We start from the raw sequence: 21,796 nt of genomic DNA on the forward strand, positions 1-21,796 counted from the left end.
AACAGTGTGACGTCCTGATCCTGACCTGAATACCGAACAGCACCCTAAAGGGTAGGTGGGAAAGGGATATTAAGAGAGAGCATGTGGCCTTGCCCGTTTTTGTTTGAGTTTGCTGTGCACCTCTTCAGCCTGATTATCATGTTTTCTGTGTGAACCAGATATTCTATGAGCCCAAGGGTGAAACATCATCTCAAAACACAAGGCCTTTTACTTTCTTAGAAAGTCACAATGTTACAATAACTACAGAACTCTTACCAAGACACTTTGAGCACTACTCGTTGGCATCCTCAACACAAAGATTCACATTCACATTCAAAGTTTTATTGTCTGATGCACAGTACAAACACGTCTCCTTGTACAGTGAAAAACTTACTTTGCTGTCTGTAAGAATGCCAGTCCAAGTATGAATGAATGAATGAATGAATGAATGAATGAATGAATGAAGGCTTTATTTTGAAGATGAGAAAAACAACCAAAAAAACCCAACAAAAGTAAAAATAGTCAAAACGACAAACAAAAATAAATAAATGTTAACATAACATGTCCGAAACGAAGTAGGAAGAAGCTTATTATCATTGTTATTATTATTATTTAAAGTAGTAAAAATACTATATACAAATAAACAAAAGAAAATAATAAATATATGTATATATACTGAATAGTGCAAATCAAATGTAAACAGATTGTTGGTAGTGCAAATGTAGACATGTAGTAGTTCACAATTTATTAGCTGTATTGGAGTCTGTTGACAGTGGGGGAAAAAAAGAGCCTGGTGGTCCCGCATTTCACACTTGTGTACCTCCGGCCTGAGGGGAGAAGTGTGAACAGTCCATGTTGGGGGTGGGTGGGGTCTTTGATGATGGGGGCAGCTCTGCTGTGGACTCTGCAGTTCACAGCAACTCAGTCCTAGTTGCAAAAATGAGTCAAGCTATTAAACCTGAGAGAGAATGGAAGCTGCTCCACAGGATGATAAACGGAGCTTCCACCAGGCTCGACAACACAACACGTAGCAAGCTAGGTGGGAAGGTCAACCTGACACTCTGCGAGGTCATTGCATTGTCCTGAATGTGTCCAGCCAACTGAAAGCTGTGATTGGCCACAGAACACGATTGGATCCTACAGCAACTTACCTTCTTTTTCAGATTTGAGTGAAACCAAACAACTGACAGTGAGGCATGCTAATCCAACCTGTAACCAGCCCACTTCCTGGATTAACCCAGCTGTCAGGTAAACAAAGCAACAAAAAGCAATCAGCAGAATAAGAGTATATTTCAGCTTTTGAATTTAAAGAAATAGCTAGCATTCAGGCTAATATAACCTGCCATTGACCAGCAGTAAAAAAAATGGGCATGCTACTTTAATACTTAAAAAGCAAGACTAGAAAACTCAGATGTGAGCTGTTGAAGAGCATGTTGTAGGAATCAATTAGCTCAACAAGCTGTTTAGGACAGTGTAGTTGGTGAATGGCCAGCACATGACCAGGATGCTTGAAAAAGACCATCAACCACAGCCCCAGAGGGTAACAGATCACTCAGTGTTTACTTCCCTTAGCCGAACAAGAAGAATATAGAACCAAAACAGTGATCTGTGTAGCAATTAATCTGCAAAGAATCCCAGACTAACTGTAAGAAGATTGAAGACACTTGATTTAGGCTCCTGTGTGATAAGACAATTTAGAAAACAAAGACAATTTAGGAAACAAATAAGAAGCTAGGACGAAACAGGTGATGTCCTTAGAGGGCAGATCTGGGTAGTGTTTCCTGAAGAGATAGGTTTTCAGCCTGCGGCGAAAGATGGGCAGCGACTCAGCTGTCCTGACATCAGTCGGGAGATCGTTCCACCATCGGGGTGCCAGAACAGAGAAAAGCCGTGACCGTGTCGATCGTGCGCAGGGACCCCTGAGTGACGGCGCAGCCGGCCGCCTGGAGGCCGCAAAGCGAAGTGGTCGGGCGGGGGTGTAGGGCTTGACCATAGCCTGGAGGTATGAAGGAGCTGTTCCTTCCACTGCCCTGTAGGCCAGCACCAGAGTCTTAAACTGGATGCAAGCAGCTACAGGGAGCCAGTGTAGAGCGGAGAAGGGGAGTAGGGAGAACTTGGGGAGGTTGAACACCAGATGAGCAGCAGCTTTCTGAACAAGCTCCAGAGGTCTGATGGCAGAAGCCGGGGCGCCAGCAAGGAGGGAGTTGCAGTAGTCCAGGCGGGAGGTGACAAGAGCCTGGATGAGCACCTGTGCTGCCTTGTCGGTGAGGAAGGGGCGAATCCTCCGGAGGAGGAATCGGCAGGAACAGGTCACTGATGCGATGTTTGCCGAGAACGACAGTTGGTCGTCCAAGGTCACACCCAGATTCCTCGCGGCCTGAGTTGACGTCACCCTGGTGATGGCCAGGTCTCGGAACGGGCAGCCCTTCCCCGGGAGAAACACCAGGTCAGTCTTGTTATCACAACTCTTTATGTTACCGGATTTGAACTGGCTCTATGTGGTCTGTGCATGTGAGGTCTATCTTTGGCTTCAGAGACTTCACAGGCTCAGCCAGGTTCAATTAGTTTAACCTACAATGTCTACTGTACATAATCATTATATTTCCATATATTAGATACAGCCTCACAGTCTCTGTGCTCTTCAGAAACCACGGGGTCTCAACTGAGACTGTAATCAGGAATGGCAATATGCTGACAAGGTCAACCACCGGACTAGTTAGCATTTTTGAATGTCTTGGCAGGGATTTAGGTTTACTTCAGGGCAAGTTCCTGACGTGCAGAAGGGAGAAAATCTGTGTCAGACAGAATGATGCGATACAAAAGAAGACGTGGGAGTTGTTCTATTACCACCAGCCACACAGCTTTGTAAATTTCCAGTATATTGTCTTAAAGCTTTCTGCTTCCAAATTGACCACCAAAAAGATAAATCTACCAATTTGTCTGTTCCATGTTATGTTTGCTCTAAAAAAGGGTTTTCAAAAAATTGTTAAATGTCAGATACAATTGATAGATTTCAGTAAAGCAGATGTGAAATGTTTTAGATGATTAGAATAGATTTTTTTAAAATTCTGCTCCTTCAAACAGCAGAATGTGGAATAAACAGTTTTGCTTTATAACGTTAGAATGATCTAATTTAATTTGTGTGGTATTTATGCTACGTGTACATTTGTTTTCATTGTTTCTCACACTTATGTCACTCTTTCTGTTTCCTTGCTGCTAGCTGGAGCCACAAAACACTTCCTTCCACCAGTGCGCAGGGTAATGACATAGATCATAAACATCTGCCTGCATATTCCACATCTGAACGAGGGTTCATCTCTGCTGTCCCCAGATATCATTTGCAAAGTAACATTTTCACCTTTCTGACAAAATGAACAAACAACTGCCTAATCCCAAGGCCATATATACACTACTGAAGATAATGCATCTCACATTTATGTTATAACTTACATTGCACTTCCAAATTCAAAAGCATTTTGCAAAGCGGGGAGATGCATTAATCTAAACGCCACAACCAACCTTCCCCCATTCCTTCTCTGCACACAAAGCAATCTACAATCTGTTCTCCCCGTGGTGACTCCTCGTGACTTATGCAGAAATGAAATCTTGAAGGAGTAATTTATTACTTTGCTTTGCGTTGGTGAATATACATTCTGCCTCCGATGTTCTCACACCATAACGCACACAGCGATAGTGTAACCTGCCCGACATGTCTTAAGTGATGGCTCTTAACGCAGAGCTTTATCTGCAGTCCGAAGCTTATCCAGGAGCGATCCTACCAAAAGAGTGTGAACATTACAGCTTCCACCCCTGAACGGGTCACTGAATTCACGTGTTCAGTCATTCAGAGTTCAGTTCTCAGTTTGTGTTCAGTTCATCTGGAGGACTGCAATGTCACAGATTTCTGTGTTGAATCACAAGGTCACAGTGAATCATGAATGGTGTGAGAGGCATAAATGTGTGAGGCATAAATGTGCCTCTTATTATTTTGTGCGGTTTGGTATATATAGGGAGAGAGATGCAGGATACATATATACCATGAATCTAAATGGAAATGGTATTTGCACAATGTTGAATGCATTGGATTACTTTTGTTGACTTATTCACAGAAAAACTCCTTATTTATATTAAGCTTACCTATCCGTTTATTAAAAGAATAAAGAAGTTTTTGAAGATGGAGCAGAGGTTGACATCCCCTCATTTCGACTTTAATTCAGGATTGTGTTGTCCACATTGTTCAAATGTATGAATATTTTCTGATTGGCTGGCTGGCTAAAGCTTTTTTTCTTTGTTTTAACTTTTGAATAAACAATCAGTAAAATGAGAAAATGAAACATGTTTTTTTTTTTCCATCCTGAAAAAGACAGTTGTGAGGTTAGTTTCATCTTCAGACAGAAGAATGGAATTTGAATGCTTTTGCAGATCAGAAACCCTACTGTAGGGCACCTACAGTATTTGATAGCTGCAACATGATGTCTTTCAACCTTTTGAGGAAACATGTTTCACTAACATTGTTTCCAACTTACTGAAAATCACAGAAAACCAGTGACGCGTGTACAAAATGTTCACTTTGTGGTGATCAATCTTACTATTTCACAAACATTTCTTTTCAAAATTCACATTACGTCCACTTTTGAAAACTTCCCCGTGAAATGGCACCTTATATGTATAATACTTTGATGAGGTTAAAGGCCCAGAGCACGTAATTATCTACGCTTTAGTAGGTCTTTGTGAGTGCAGTAGCAACCGTTTCTTTAACTGACGTTCAGGCCAAGTTCAATGCCTGTCTGCAGGTAGAATACATCTTGAAATCTAATTAATTGTTTCTGAGTGTGTCTGAGTTATCTTGTTGAAAAAAAATGTAATCTTCCTCTTCATTCAGAGCAATAGGGAACTGTAAAACTTGTACTTATAACATGGGTGAATATTGTATTTTCGACATAAAAGATTATTCCGTGCCTCAGCTTGGGAGATGCTCACTACAATTTCTTTTGGATTGCAGGAAGGAGCTTTGTTGCTGCAAGCCAGTGTCACACTACATATGGAGACATGGATTGAAAGGTCAGTCTCACCCATTCCAATTCCACCAATCACAGCATAGAGACAAGAGAGAGTCCTGGAGGTTTGTCTGAAAGTGTTTCAGACACGGTGAGGGTCGTGGAGCAGGGCCAACCATTGCCATTGCTGCAATGATTAATGACAATTGATTTCAGACAGAGAAACGGACAAAGAGACATTACAGTGGAATGCTACAATGTAAATGACAATTTCTATTTTGGCTCAACAGAAATATGGATTATCTTGGCTGTACTATAATTGGGGATATCAGACACAGAGGATAACGAGGATTAATGATGACGATATGTGGGGAGGAGAAAAGAGGTGCCTCCTGTACATTCTTTTTAATAGTTCAGAAATATTTTTACTTGCACTGTGAGCAATATTAGTCCAGTCAATAAAAGCCTGAGCTAAACTGTTTACTTCCCCTGCAGCTAAATAATTTCAAAACCTGCTTGATATTAACACATAAGCCTGAGAGTATGTGTGCTATTGTGATGTTGGGAGTAAACTGTTACATCCTTCCAGGAATTCATAAGGACACTATGTACTCTTTCTAATCAAGCCGTCAGCCCCCCCCCCCCAACACACACACACACACACACACACACACACACACACACACACGCACACACACACACACACACACACACACACACACACACACACCCTCCCCCAGGGCTCAAGATATTGCCTGGGAGGGAATTTAATTTGTACAAAGATTTTTATCTTGCCCATGTCTAGCATGGTATGTGTTTGATGAACAAAAGCAGCTCACAGAGCTTCAGCATCAAATGTCTCTGAGTCATGATATTAAAGTGTTTATTGTTTCAGCCTCCTGTTGGGCCCAAAGGACTGAAAGAAACAGGTACGTGACCCACCAACGATGACCTACCGTAGGGCATTGTTGCAGGTTAATGGCACAACGTAAATGAAGACACATTCACAGACGAAAACCAAAGGTCTGTGCTGATCTACAGATCCTGCACAACCCTAAAACAAATAAAACTGCTCTTTGCAGGTCTATGACCTTTTTTTTGTTGTTGCTGTGACTGAATTTCATATCGGTGAAGTTATTCGTGCTGCATTTAATCTCACTGCCGGGCATCTGTGCCGCTGCTACAATATGTGCTTGGTGTCACGGTGAGCTCCTCATTCACCCAGTGTCAAACACAAACGCACCCAAAAAGCCTCCGGCTGCCCACACTTCATCACTGACTGAGTTACTTTGGCTTGCAGTTAAAATTATAGCTGAATGAAACAGCTTGAATATCAAGGATACATTTTTTTAAGAATAAAAGCTTGTATATATCCCAACAGGAAAATTAAAGCAAATTTGCACCATGTTGTGTTGTCCTTTGTATTTTGGTGATGCAGCTAACCAACAATGGCCCTCTTCAAACCAAGGGTATCACTTCAAGAAAAGGGAACTGCAGTGATGATTGAGCAGTTTAGCTCATTACTGTTGTGTGTTTGAGCCACAACTGTTTTTATTTTACCACCTTCAATGAATTTCATGTAGTTCACCTATTCAGCATTTATCAAACAAGCATCGTAACCATTACAAAAAAATAGTGTTAAATAGTTTATTCCTACTCCATTATCTGAAAGACATTTTAGTTCAATTAATGTGTGACTGACTGAAGCCAGTCAGTCACAGAATAGATTTTAAAAGCCTGTTGATGGTTTGCAAATCCCAGAACGGTTTAGGCCCAAAATACATCTGTGATATGCTCAGAGAATATAAACCCGGCAGAGCTCTTAGATCCAAGGACTCAGGTCAGCAGGTCCAGTCCAGAGTCCAGACTAAACATGGAGAAGCAGCATTTAGCTGTTATGCTGCAAACAAGTGGAACAAACTGCCAGTGGAGATTAAACTTTCACCAAATGGAGACATTTTTAAATCCAGGTTAAAGACATTTCTTTTCTCATGTGTCTATGCATGAAATCTGCACGATATCTTTTAACTTTTTAAAAGACATTTTTAACATTTTACTTTCATTTGAATTGTTTTATCTGTTTCTCTTTATGTTCTTTTATGTATTTTTAATGCTTCTAACACTCCCCTCTGCACTGCTTTTATTTTAAATAAAGCACTTTGGATTGTTTTTTACATGAAATGTGCTATACAAATAAATTTGACTTGACTTGATTGTCATTTATAACCCTTGTAGATTTGCTGAAGGATCTTTAAGTTTTCTCACAGACCTTTTTTGTTTGATCAAGGATGCAAAATTTGTCAACCAGCTGTTCTATTTAGACTTAAGACTTCAGAAAGTCTGCTCTTGAACTGACAGAATGTTTGGTTAGGAAAGCTGCCTGCAGAGCTTTTGTTCAAACTCTGAGAGGATGTATGCTGCAGCATTTGCCCTTCAGATGTCTGAAGGCATGCTTTGAAAGGTAAATGTCTGAAAGAGGATGCCGGCTCTATAATACAAACAAGAGGAGTAACTAAACCATACATCTTTAGTCCTATGCATTCTATTTTCAAAAGGGCTCTGAGATTCCCCACTTCTCTTTAGCTCTCTGCATTGCACGGCTATTTTCTGGGGCCTCTCAGAGATCATTCTTACTGAATGATTGCTTTAACCAAAGGTTGTTTTTCACAGTAAGGCATCTTGAATTACCATACACTGCCATGTCTTTCAGTTTGAAGAATAAATATTTCCCCTGTCAATACACTACCAAGTGAGTGAAGAATTATTTCAAGCATGAGGAGACGCATTGAGAGGTCCTGACTGTGGAAGTGTAGGTTTTCACCCTGAATGTACATTTGTCTTGTTAGCTGTTCGTTAAGAACAAACAAGGCTTTGGAAGCAGTTTGTCAGCCCTTTCCAGCGAGTTGTTTTTTCATATGCCATCATTCCAAACCTTAGTGTAGTGCCTGTCCTCCTCAATGACCCATAACTCCGGACTAAATCGACCTTATGAGGAAAATGCAACGGTCACATAAATCACAGCATGAACCAGTATACCTGGTCACAGAGGGATATACAGTGAGAAGAGCCAACACAACATATTAACTTTTTAGTTAATAATTCTGAAGAGCACGCAAGCGATCATTCGCGTCAAAAACAGCAATATCTGTAATGGCTTTCCAGTGCTCTGATTTTTAAACTCTGCCAGGATTATTGCTTCTGTGCTCCACACTGCAAGGACTACTAAAAATAAATGAGCAAGCAGACGGTAGGAAGTGTCATCGGGTGCTTATTTAATCAGCATCCCTGCATTATGTTACAATAGATTCCAGTGTCGGTGTACGTGTTATTGCTATATAAAAGTGATTGGCATGTTTATGCCATTTGAGATAAAGTTACACTCAATAACTGCTGGCATTTATTACTTCATACTGTCACATGTAATTGTTACCATAGGGATGGAGATATGGAAAGAAACTGCTGATATAGGATTTTATGCCAATATTTACTCTGCTGTTGTTTAATTAAATTCTATAATTTGCATGACAAAAGAAGGAAAATAAGCACCACTTTATACCTGGCAGAGCAAAGAAATCCACCAGACACTGAATAGATTACATTCTCTTTCCATAAATGGGAAAAACACCATCACAAATAATAATTATTAATATCATGATGGAAAAAGGGAAGTGATGGAACCAAATACAAAGGAGAAGGAACCTTAAAAGAAGTAATAAAGGATGAGAAGGAGAGGACCCAAAAAATATGATAAGAGAGAAGACATGGAGATTAAAAAAGGAGACGGAGTGAAAGGAAAGAGACAGAAGAGAAGACAAATAACTAAAAAGGATAGTGAAAATGTAGAAGAGGAGGGGAAGGTGAAAGAATCACAAAAAAACAGGATAAAAAGGGCGAGAGTGAAAAAGGAAAAAAAAACATGTCAGGAGTGATGGAGAGGGGAATCAGGACAAAATGAGGGAGGAAAAGAAGGTTAAGAGAAAGATACTTTAAGAAGGCAAAGCAGGACAAGGCGAGCAGGATAGAGAAAGAAGGAGAGATGGAGACAAAACATAAGAATGAAGAGACACCTGGAAAAGAAACACTGGGGGAAATAGAATTGCTTTCTAGAAATGATATCAGATACTCGATGTTACCCTTTTTATCAGAACCGTAGAGGCATTTATGCTGCATTCTTCTGTCTAACCATATCATGGCTTGGGTGAGTGTCAGTGTGGATTACTTTGCACATGGTGGCATTAGTAGCCCTTTAAAAATCTCTTGTTCAGTGTGCTTTCATCTTCAGTAATCCCTTTATCTCTGGGAGTGTGGATTACATCCATGTATGGTGGACTCAAGTTTTGATCCATAAAGACACTTGATAACCTTTAGCACTCATTTTCACAATTGCCTGGCAACAAAAACTATGGATGACCTCCCTATGAATTTGTTATGCACGTGCCTGTAAAGAGGTTAGTGTTTATCTTACTCCGTCAGTACTAGACAGACAGTGTCGTTACATATGCTGCTGCCATGGCTGCCAGCACCTCACCAGCACAGCCAAGCAACGCTGATTTCCACGGAGGTAATCTGCAGTGGCAGCAGCAAGCAAAATTATGGGTAGAAGATGAGACTGTGGGCTAGCCATAGGCATCCCCCCAAGCTTTTGTCTGTCATGCTGTTATACTGAAGCACAGGGCACCTCTTTGGGGGATGAAAGGATCTATCTGTATGTAACTGAGCTTGCAGGGAGGATGGAATGGATTTGGCTGGGAATGGGCAGGGGAAACATTTAAACATCTCTGCTACTTGTAGATTTGAGTTGGAGAGCAGAATATACATAACATTGACCGCCTGGCTTGTAACTGGTGTCCAAAGTAATGATGTAAGACGGCATGAAATAACAAGCCTGAGGCTACAGACACAAAAACCTCTTCAAACTGTGACAGTGTAGCATGCATACATACAAGATCTACCCCATCAAAAAAAGATCTTCCTCTGAAAAATGACTCGCTTCTCGTCCACGTTACATCTCCTGCCTGTGATAAGAGTCAGCTTGCTCAGTGTGAAGGCTGCCTGACTGTTTTACGCATATTTTTTGCAGACGTGCCTGAGCATGAAATTCCTTATTCAGTATGTTGTGCATTCCCTGAAGCATGATTTGAATTCTTAGTAAATTCAAAATAGTTCTTAGTCTTTTTTTGTGAACTAATTCATTCTCACTGAATGCATTTATAGTACCTTCAAAAGTCGACACTACCTATTACTGACAAATGAAAAAAAAACAAATCTTCTTTTTGATTTTTTTTTTTTTTTTTCCACCGAGGCACACATCCAAGAGGGCTGCTAGTGAAAGTGAGAAATAAAAGAGAGAACAGAAGATGCATAAATACAGCTGAGAGATGGTTTTATTTATTCTAGAGGACCAAAAGTTTACAAAGTAATGACTGCGGCAAACAACATGACATTTTGATTTTATTTAATATGAAGAGAAATGACAGAGAAAGGGAAGCACTCAAGGAAGCCAAATAAAATGCATTGTTTGATAGTAGAGACCAATGCAATAAAAAAAAGAGGTAAAACATATTAAGTTCCATCTACAACAGCATATAATTTAATTGAATGTTCAGTAAAGAAGATTACTGTTTCATAAAACTGAACTTCGCGGGGTGTATGTAATGGAAAAGAGTATCTATATTTCATAAAAGCAAAGTACGGCGCAGCACTTGAAGACAGTGCTTACCAAGACAGAGGACAAAGTTTGCCGACCTTTCTATTTCTACAGATTTATGTAGGTCTAGTGTGGAAGATGTCAAACCACTGGAGGATAGGAGTCAGGGGCAGTGTGTATTAGTTAGGATATTGCCTGTGGGGCAGAAGCATACAAGGTCAGAAAAAGCATTTGGGTTGAAGCACCTTGTTTGTCAATACTATCAGTAAATTTACCAAGAAAATTGTGATGCATCACATCAAATCTTTGGCATTTCTGAGTTAAATCTACCTCCCAACAATGTAAATGTGGTAGGCACATTGGGAAATGCCCTGGTAAACTTACAGGTAGCCTGTGATAAGGAAGTGTCCAGAAGCAAATATACAGTCTGCTGATATGACTGAACTAACCCAAATTGGTTTTCAAGCAGAATTCCCATTTGTTTAGATTAGAGACAGACTGATCTAGAACCAAAGGGTTCGAAACAGTTAAAACAAGCATTACAGTTCTACAGGAAGTTACTTGTACACATAATCATGATCTAACAAATGGGAAACAACAACAAGTGTTATAACTTACAGTTAGCTTTGCCAAAAGAACATTTTTTAAACCAAACCACTACCATTAAATAACTCTATCCAATCATTTTTTGTTCTATGCCGTTTCACTGCTTTAACCAAATCATGAAACTGTGTTGCCTGACTCTAATAAAGTAGTTCACGTCCTAAAAAACAAGCGTGTTTTACAGTGGCATCCTCCTAAACAGCAATTGTTCCGCTTGAAGGCACGAGCTCAGAAGGATCCGAATGGGTCTGGTTCAGATCAACATTAAGATCAAACAGCTGATAGGTTGTAGGACTTGTTGCAAGGATAATGCATTCATGCTATACCAGTGGTGTTTTAACCTTTTTTAATTTGAATCCATGATGGAATCATTCAGCATGAATGCATGTATAGAGCCTCCATTCCTTCCAGTGAAAGTTGCTCAGCAGGGACATATGCAGACAAAATTTCCATGGCATATGAAGTACTTACTGTACTGTGTGTAAAAGGATTATTTCTGAGTGTGTGATCAATGGTGTATCTAGCTCAGGCAGAAGAGCATTTGCCAATCACAAGATTGGTGGTTTGATCTTTGGCTTCCCTGGACCACATTTCAATATGTCCTTGGGCAAGACACTGAACCCCACATTGCCTTTAATTCATTCATTGGTGTGTGAAAGTGTGTGATCGAGAAAAAGAGCAGTGAGCACCCTGTAATACTATAATAGAAAAAACAAATGCTGTATAAGTGTGTATGGGAATGTATGAATGTGACTTGAGGTGTAAAGTACTTTGAGTGGTCAACTGGACTAGAAAAGCACATATGAATAAATCCAATTTACCATTTACAACCACTTATCTTTCAGTCATCATAAGGTATACCCACCTTGAAATCCCCTCTGTCATTTTTTTTACTCGTCATAGAAAGGCAAGGACATTGCCTTTCTCTGCCACTGACTGGCTCGTAGTAGTTGGCTTTATTGGATGGGCTTTTAGGCTGAGGCACTCAATTCATATTGATCCTTACTCCCTGATGTGAAGCATTAGGAAATATAAGACTGTGTAAAAACTATTTCTGGGTTTTTGAGAGCTACCACTGTTTCTAATACAAGTGTTACTTCTGTTTTAAAAAGGAATACTATACTAGCAAATGAATAATAAATAAAAACTGGGGTAGAAATTAAGAGTGTACCCTCATCTCTAGGCACCACTACATAACTGGCAGTGATAGCCATTAGACTTCATGATCATCGTCGTGGGATTTTTTCTCTTTTCTTTTTCATCTCTAATGGTCATAATATAATGGTGATTTAGTGTTTATCGCCACCAGTGTAAAGCAATAACTCCATTAGCCATATAAATGACAGAATGAATATTGACTATGCTCGATTTAGAGAAACATAGTTTATTTTCCTGAGGGGATTATGCATCATTTATTGGATTATTGGTAGAACTAGTCAAGCCTACGTAAAACTTATAAAGGTGATGTGGAACAAGAAGCACAGAAGACAATTAATTTAATTTGTGTCACAGGGGAGTTTTTTCTTCTATCATATACATGCTGTTAAATAGTGAAGTAAAATCAATTCTGTTTTCTTAACTGTCAATGCTTATTTGCTTTTTTTCTTGTGTTTTTCCTTCCAAATGTACTATCGTAATTTTTGCCTATCAATGTATTTTTTTTAGTAGTTGTTTTTATTTTGTCAATATTGAACTTTTTTTTGTTTGGACCTACTTATACATGTTTTCTTTACATCATTTTATAGACAACATACCTTCCTGTATGGCTGAATGGTAAATGGACTGTACCTTTCTAGTCTAGCTGACAACTCAAAGCACCTTCACTCTACATGTCACATTAACTCACACAACACATATAGCTCCATATATGAGCCAAACTGGATTTGTAAAATGGATCCAGCAAAATTGGACTAAAGTATGTAATTATGATTAATTTGATAGACTTATCTTGTAATCCCAGTCTGCAGTATAAATATAAAAAATGTCTAAACATGCAGACTTCATGAGGAACACTTCTGTGCACCTTGTGTATGTGTTCTCTACAAAATTCCCATAAAATACATTGTTTAAAATGGTATCCTGCCAGTCAGTTTACTCACGACTGATTAGGAAGTTGCTTTTTACTGTTAAAAGGATACAAAAGCATCTGATAGAGATTTTCCTTATTCACTATATATATACATATATATATATACATATATATATATATATATATACTTACATAACCTTCGGGAACTAGTTCTGGGTCTGTTTCTCCTATTGGAAGTTACCTGTTAATTTCACATATTTGGCTTATTGACCTTCCATCATCTTATGTTTGTAGTTTAAAACCAGAGCTTTTCAGTTGTTGATCGTATATTCATGACTTTCTCTATTTCCAAACACTTTATTTTTCTATGACGTGAATATGAATTATAAAAAGAACTGGTGAAGCTGGACGGTATTATCTCTTTTTCCTTAGACAACTTGGGAGAGAGGAATTGATTCAGGTGGTAGCAATACTGTCAGTATGTAGTCAAAAATGTCAAAAGTAAACTGTACATGTTGAGTGGATTAAAGTGGCCTAACAATATTTCAAAAGCTTTTTTATCTAATTCCACCCAACTGATAAGTGGCCCATGGGGAATACTCCCAAAGCTCCAATTGGTGAAATATATAATATTTGAAGCGGACTACAACTATCTTATACAGCTAAGAAATATTTTAACAAAAGGGAAAACTGGTGACTGAATGAATTTGGTGTTTTTTATGAACAATTTCTTACAAAGATAATTGCCTGTCCATTTTGTGTAAAATGTGGCAGTGAATATTTCTGCTGTCTGCACATGAGGCAGCTGTAATTTTCTGTGACACATGCTGTGATAATTCCTTTAGTATAACAAAGAGCTTTGCCTTCCAACATCATCGTGAGAGGTGCACAGTTTCTCTTTATCTCCTTGCTCTCCTTGAGCTTTCCAAGGCTACAGAAGTGTTGGCACCCGAGTCTTCACCATGCAGGGAAGGATCTTTTGATTGGGACGGCTGATGGAAACCTTGTGGTGGTGATGGCTGTTAGCCTGTTGTGCTCTGCTGGACAGTCATTTTCTCACCAAATTGACATGCGTGGCATTTTGTTATCAGGGAAAGGCGGCCTGTTCAGGGAGAAAAGATTATTCACAGAATGTCAAGAGGGGATAGTGTCTCTCCTCCTTCCTTAAAGGATCCTGCAAGCTAGCTGACATTGACTCCTTTTCCCTCTCATGGATTTTGGCAAAATGATACTTAAAGGAAATTACATTTCATTCACACATGTGCAAATGTATGAATTCAACCAGAGTCGAATTAAAATGAGTTTGATGTGCAGATGGACAGTGATCATAAGGAATTAAGGTCTATAGGCACTAAGTTATAGGAGCGTTACAGGAAACATTTTGACATCATAAGGTTATGCCAAAATAATGAAATATATACTATAAACCACCATCATAATCCAGTGCTTTTGAGTCATAGCATATTCCGTTATTTTGATGTCAAATGAGTAACGTGACCACATAGATTCATTGAGAAAATTTTTTTAATTTTGAAAAAACAGAAACCGTCGCTGTCCTTTAAAACATACTTTTAAACTGACAAATCCTCCAGCTGAAATGGTAATATTAGTTATTTGCTTATTCTCCTCAATACTCATAATACCATCCTGTAAAGCACCTTCCCTAAAGATAGCAGACAGACTTCCTTTAATATTTCATTCGTCTTTCATTTTACCCGCCGCAAATTGATCATAAGGAGGAAGGAGAGGTTGTTGAATGGAGCAGCTAAGAGCTGTGCTTTCAACCATGGGCCTTTATGTGAGTCCAGAACAACATATGTTCCATCAAAAACACTTCACTGAAACATTTTTGCTACTTCCTTTTTGGGTTTAAACAATATCATTACTTTGTCAAGTTTATAAAATAATCATAGCTAGGGCTAGAATATATATTCTTTTTACAACACACCGTCACCATCAAGGACATCATTTTACTTGTTACATTGGTAATAGCACATGTAAACACAACATGTTAAGATGAAATGTTGCTATTTTCTGGTTGGCTTTAGAAAATATCACTTGGTTATTGATGACCCAAGACTACTTGGGTTGGATGTAAAAAGATTCATAGTTGGCGCTCCAGAACATTGGTTTATAACATGACCATGCTGTTATGGAAGCCATCTTTACCCCATAGTATCTCCGCCTGCACAAACTCCACATGGGCACATTTTGGGGAGGAGGAAAGCAGTCTCCTAAAAATGCACAACGCAAGGCTACTCTGGCCTTCTTATTTTTAACAGCAAGAGCTATTTGTGAATTTTAAATTAAACTAGGTTTCATCGTCCACCTCAAAATAACTGCTTGTGATCTATTTTAGATATCTTTTATTTTTCTACGTGAAAGTTTCACATGCTAAGGAGATGATGATTCAGGTAAAAACACAAGGTGACTGGAATGACCCAGACAGGGAGTGTCTAGGTCAAATTCTTAAAATGTTTCACTTTCTGTCTCTTCGCTGCAGAGGGACTCAAATGACACCCAATTCAATTCAACCCAAACTTTTTTTTTTTCATTCTTATTTGCGCTTGGTTAGAGTAATACAAAATGTATTCATAAAAAAGTGGTTACAGGTTTATCAAACACTACCTGCATGCTTCTTGTTACTGAACATTGGGCAATGAAAAACAGTACCATCTCAAAATGCCTGAGTTTTTACAGTGAAAAAACTTGTTGGATTGCCATGATGTCTGTGAGTTTTTGTCATGTCTTTAGTTCCTGTTTAGTTTTTAGTTTTGCCTTGTTTTAGGTTTCTCACATGTCTCAGTTTTCAAGTTCAGGTCGAGAATTTAGTTTCTCAATTTCCCCCATAGTTTCTGTTGCCCTGCCATCACCTTCATTCACAACACCTGTGGTTTTCTTCACAGCTGCACTCACTCACCAATCACTCCCTCGGTATTTAGTTTCCAGGTTTCCCATCATCATTTCCAGATCCTCACCGTCACCCATGACAGTCATTGTCTTTTGCCAGTTGTTCTAGTGAAGTTTTTCAAGTCAGGTTTTTTCATAGTCCTAGTCAAGTTTCTTTTTTTGCCAAGTTTTTTCACAGTTTAGTTTTTGTATTCGGCTCAGCCGAATTCAACCTTGTGTTAAATTTTTGGAAATAAACCAAGTTTTTGTTTATTGGAAATATCTGCATCCATGTCCTACATTCTCCACGCCACGCATCACGACAACCACACTGACATGGATCTGTGGACAAATGTCCCTAGATGTCCCGAGAGCATTAAAGCTATCTTAAAGAATCTCCCCATGATCTGTCTATCAACAGAAAACGTACCCAATTCTGATTAACTTGGAGATGAAATCATTATTTCCACACATACTAGCAAATACAACGGAGGATTGCAAGACTGTAAAAAAAGTAGAGAACTTCTTCAATTCCAGTTTCAGCTTACTTTCGCTCCCTGCTGCTGCTGCTGGGAAGACCTACACACAACATCTGGTAGTGTCCAACCCAAATCTGCCACCTCAGTCTACTCTCATGAAATAATGCAAAAATAGCATTCCAAATCATGTTGCGTGTGTCAAGTGTGAAGGAATCACACCCTGAAGTCTGGTGTCACAGAATAGTGTAATTATAACATGGCATGTCATGTTGTGTTATCAACTTTCTCTTTGTTCTTGTCATTTCGTGCTGTGTATAGCGACCCTGCCCTGCTTTGCACGTTTACCCTAACCATTTGGTGTGTCATTTTAGCAGCATGGAACCTTCTTCTGAAGCTTTAAATGCATATAAATGACACGCAAAAGCATGCCTGAAGCTCTGTGCTGTTGAGGCGCGTTGCCATCAGATCACGCTGGCCACCCTTGCCTAGTCCCACAGCCAGCTTCCACTATCTGCCACATACAGACATAAGATACTCAAGATTTTCCTTGGCAGCAACATCATGCTGCCCGTAAACGCAGAATATTTTCAATGAATGGTTACAGGCTGCTGCACTTCAGGCCACTTGCGGCTCATTCTTTGGTCCCAGGGCTCAGTGGAGATTACCTTCCAGCTGGAACTGAGTCTTTTTGGGTTCATGCTGTCATTCGCTCTGTCCTCAGCCATCTCTCTAGTGCACTGGTTGTCATTCACTTGGGCTGCTCTCTCCTCAGGGGATTCTGCTCTGCTTTTTCTTCTCTGTTACTGTACCTGCTTTTCTTTCTTTTCTTTTTCTTTTCTATTCTTCACAGTGGTCCAGACCTGTAGCACATTTGCTAATAATAGCCTGGGCTTTATCAGTGTTTGGGTATAGGGTGAGTGATGGAAACCACACTGTTACATCCAACAAATAAAATACAACCACAATGGCACAACAAACCTGGCAAATCTAAACAGAAAAAATAAAAGGAGTAATAATTTTAAACAAAGAATTCACTGAGTAATCAAAAACTACATCAAGATAAATAACTTCAACACAAGTAAACGCTACAAATTTGACCACAACAATTAAAACACAGTGTTTCAATTTCTTGAATCTAGAAGGTCTAAAAGGCATATAAAATGTGTCATGCTTCATGAAAATGATCATATACCAGTGGAGATATAGAATAGATCCCCAGTTTTATAGAAGATAAACCTGTTTCAAAAGTCTTTCAGAACCAACGGACACTACAGCAAGAGTAACTGAGAAATTTGGAAATACGTAGCTCATAAAGCTATTTTCACTACAAACAGCACACCTAACAAATGAATGTAGAAAGCTCACTACTTATGGTGACCTTACCCAACTACAAAAGCATGTTTTAGACAAAGGACTCAACTTACCATCTCTCCACAACAACTGCCAGTGGTGGACCTCATTATAGCTTCTGCATCTGCAGTAAGGACTGACAAGATCGAAGCAGAATAGCTACATGTGAAGGTAACAGCAGTCCTCTCTAGCCCTAAAACTCCTCCCTCTAACCTCACACCACAGGACAGGAAGGCAGTGACAACCCTCAGCAGAAACCAAAGCATCACTATTTTGCAAGCAGACAAGGGAAGATTCGCTGTGGTTCTCAACACAGCCGATTGTCACAGAAAAATAACAGCGTTGCTGAATGATAACACCACCTACGAGGCCCTGGAGAGGGAACAAAACAAAACAAACAACTACAAGAAGAAAGTCACAGATTACCTTCAAGACCTGAAAAATGACAAAGTTGTTGACCGCTCTTTCTATCACAGACTTTACCCTGGGGAGGCCACACCATGCTTCTATAGACTTCCCAAGATACACAAGGAGGGAGTCCCACTCACTGTCAGCAGCATCAACTCAGTCACCTGTAACATAACCAAACACCTTGCCTCTATCGTAGCCCCCTTGGTAAAAAAAAACACTCCACATCATATCCAGAGCTCCAACATCTGAAAGTGTCTCATTGTGTCCTTTGATGTGACCTCACTTTTTATTTGGATACCAATTTCAGCAGCGGTGGAGACTGTCAGGAAATATCTGTCGCAAGATGGCTCACTGAGAGACAGACCCAACTTCACTCCTGACCAGATCTGTGTTCTGCTAAACCTCTGCCTCTCCACTATCTACTTCAAATACAAAGACTGTTTCAACAGACAGAAGCACAGCTGTGCCACGGGATCCCCAGTGTCCCCAATTGTGGCTAACCTTTATGTGGAGGAAGTGGAAAGCAAAGCACTGAGCTCACACAAAGGAACAACACCAAGCCACTGGTTCAGATGTGTGGACAACACCTGGGTCAAGAGCAAAACCCAAGAAGTGGAGGCTTTCATAGAGCACATAAACTCAGTGGACAGCAACACCAAGTTTACAAGAAAGGATGAAAAAGACCACAAGCTGCCTCTTTTGGAGTCTGCAGTGCACATTGAAGAGGACAGAAGTCTTAACACTGAGGTTTACAGGAAACTCACACATACAGACCAGTACCCACTTTTTGATTCACATCATCCACTACAACACAAACTGGCTGTCAATCACTAAATCAGCAGGCTGAGAGTGTACCTACTAAGGCTGAGGGAAAGCAAAAGGAACTCTGCAAATCCCAACTGAGCCTTTCTCCAAATCAGCAAAGAAATCTGGACCAAACAATACTGTTAGAGAAGCTAAGAAGTACAGTTGCAAACATATAGTTATTCCACATGTAGCAGAACACCGTCAGACAGAGACTGGTTCACCCAAAGGACAAAACATCTGAACACAGAGTGACATCTGATGGGAAGCCAGTGATGAGCAAGCTGTGGGTGATGATGAGACGACTGATCTAAGCCATAATAAATAGATTTGCAACAGTCAAACCGGAACATAATGAGCAAATGGATGACTTTTTCCAAATTCTTTATAGGTAGGTAAGACTGGGCTTTTCCGAGCAGCCTCAAATAAAAAAAAAAAAAACAACAACAACCCACTTTTAACCATTGAGCTGCTCTGCCTTTTTAGTTTGAAAGAATTGTCAATAATCACTCCATGATTTTTGGCCTCAGAAAAGTTAGTGGACCACCAACCCTAACAGCTCAATTTAGTAGCTTTAAGTTACCAAATGTGAGGATTTCAGTTTATTATTATTATTATGATTTAGAAAGTGCAGTGCGATCCAAGCTTTTAAATCCATTAGATAACTCAGCAGTTTAGTTAAAGAATCGCCTTTTTAAAAGGACATAAATCTGAACATCATCTGCAAAGTAGTGGTAAGAAATGCCACACTTTATATATATTGATCAACGAGCAACAAATAGAGAGAGAACAGGAGTGGACCTAAAATGGATCCTTGTGGAACACCACAACTCAGAGGGGCTGCTGCTGAGGAATACTGCTTGAGATGAACAGAAAAGTTTCTGTCTGATAAGTGACACTGAAACCAGTTTAAAACCGTGCCTCCGATGCCTACACACTGCTCCAAACATGCCAGAAGGAACTGGTGATCAAAAGTGTCAAATGCTGCAGTGAGGTCTAAATGCACCTGTAGAGGAGAGCATCCAGAATCAACAGTTAGAAGCTCATTAAAAACTCTTGAAAGTGTTACTATGGGATGACTTAAAACCAGACTGAAACTTTTCAAAAATGTTCCAGGTGAACCTGTAATTGTATGCATGGAATTTTCTAGTTAGAAAGACCTGTAGTTAGAAAGAATTAAAGGCTCTAGATTGGGTTTCTTTATAAGAGGCTGCACAATACCATGTTTAAAAGCAGTTGAGACACAGCCTAAAGTCGGACAGGTGTTTATCAAAGCCAAAATAACAGGGCCAATAGAGCTAAAAGCACTTTGAATCAGTGTGGGGTAAATACTGTCAACAGGGCAATATGAAGGCTGTAACTGAGGAACCATCTTTGAAATTTGAGTGACGTGTGCTCCGCTGTTTCTGAGCAGTTTGAGCCCAAGTAAGCAGCAGGATCCAGTGCAGAGGGAGAAAATAAGACCTAATGGCAGCAATCTTGTCAGTGAAAAAACATAAAGATTTTTCACATCACAAATGATAGTGCAACACATGGGAACTCAAGGATGAATGAGGCGCTCAAGAATGCTCAAAAGGACCTGGGGGTTGGGACTGTTACTGGACAACAGGTTAGAGATATATTGTGTTTTTGCACATTCAATCAGGCTGGGAACTAAGCAGTTAGTAACAGCAGCAGAAAATTATAACACTATCTGAGAGTTTAACGTGCACTGGTGGTGTGTTAGAGAGCACCATTTAAGGTGGAGAAAAACCTAACGTCTGGTCATTAAATGTAACCAGATTAAGGTTAGAAAACATTGTGGGTTTTTTAAGTCCCTTCCCTTGATGAAATACTCAAGTAGAATATGGCCTGTGGGTTTTGTTCAGGTTGAATTCTTTGTTTTGGTTTTTGATTTCTTATTTTGATCAGATTTTTTTGTTTCGTTGGCTTGCACTGGGTATGCTGATGTTCTTTGCCTTTTTCAGCTCCTGCTGTACATTTAGTCAGTGTCAGCTTAAATTCTTCTTTTTGCTTTTTGGAGCTTCATTTCTTTTGTGTTCTGTTTAGTTACAAGTTATTGCTTCCCGCCTGTTTCAGGGTGGGTTTCCTGTTGTTATCCATAAGTTACCTCAGTTACCTTGGTCTTGTCTCTTGATCACCATGTTATCACCTGTACCCGATACTCATTACTCACCTGCATCCAAGCATCCAATCACCCATCCCAGTAGATATCGTCTTCAGTTTTAATACTTCTTTGCCAGGTCCTTGTCCCTGATCACCTATGTAAGCTAGTGTTCAGATCAGTTGAAACACTCAGTGTATTTAAGTCCAGGTTGAAGACACACCAATTTTCAGCTTCATTTGAATAAAGCTCCAAATCTGAAGCTTGAGTTTAAAAAAATAATCATATTTTAACTACTGATTTTATCTATTGTTCTTATTTATTTCTTTTTTGCTTAGAATTTAAATCGTGCTTTTTATTTCTACTGTTTTAATGTATCTGTAAAGCACTTTGAATCGCCCTGTAGATGAATTGTGCTATACAAATAGCCTTGCCTTGCCTTGCCTTGCCTTGCCTTGCCTTGCCTTGCCTTGCCTTGCCTTGCCTTGCCTTGCCTAGTGTTGT

General features: G+C 39.6%; 1 pseudogene; it reads left to right on the forward strand.

The window, feature by feature from the left end:
* The first annotated feature begins 918 nt into the window (after positions 1-918).
* On the forward strand, positions 919-19,367 carry LOC142399993 (uncharacterized; annotated as a pseudogene).
* Positions 19,368-21,796: the final 2,429 nt, after the last annotated feature.

Source organism: Odontesthes bonariensis, chromosome 15 (assembly GCF_027942865.1).
Source record: "Odontesthes bonariensis isolate fOdoBon6 chromosome 15, fOdoBon6.hap1, whole genome shotgun sequence".
Classification (NCBI taxonomy): Eukaryota; Metazoa; Chordata; class Actinopteri; order Atheriniformes; family Atherinopsidae; genus Odontesthes; species Odontesthes bonariensis.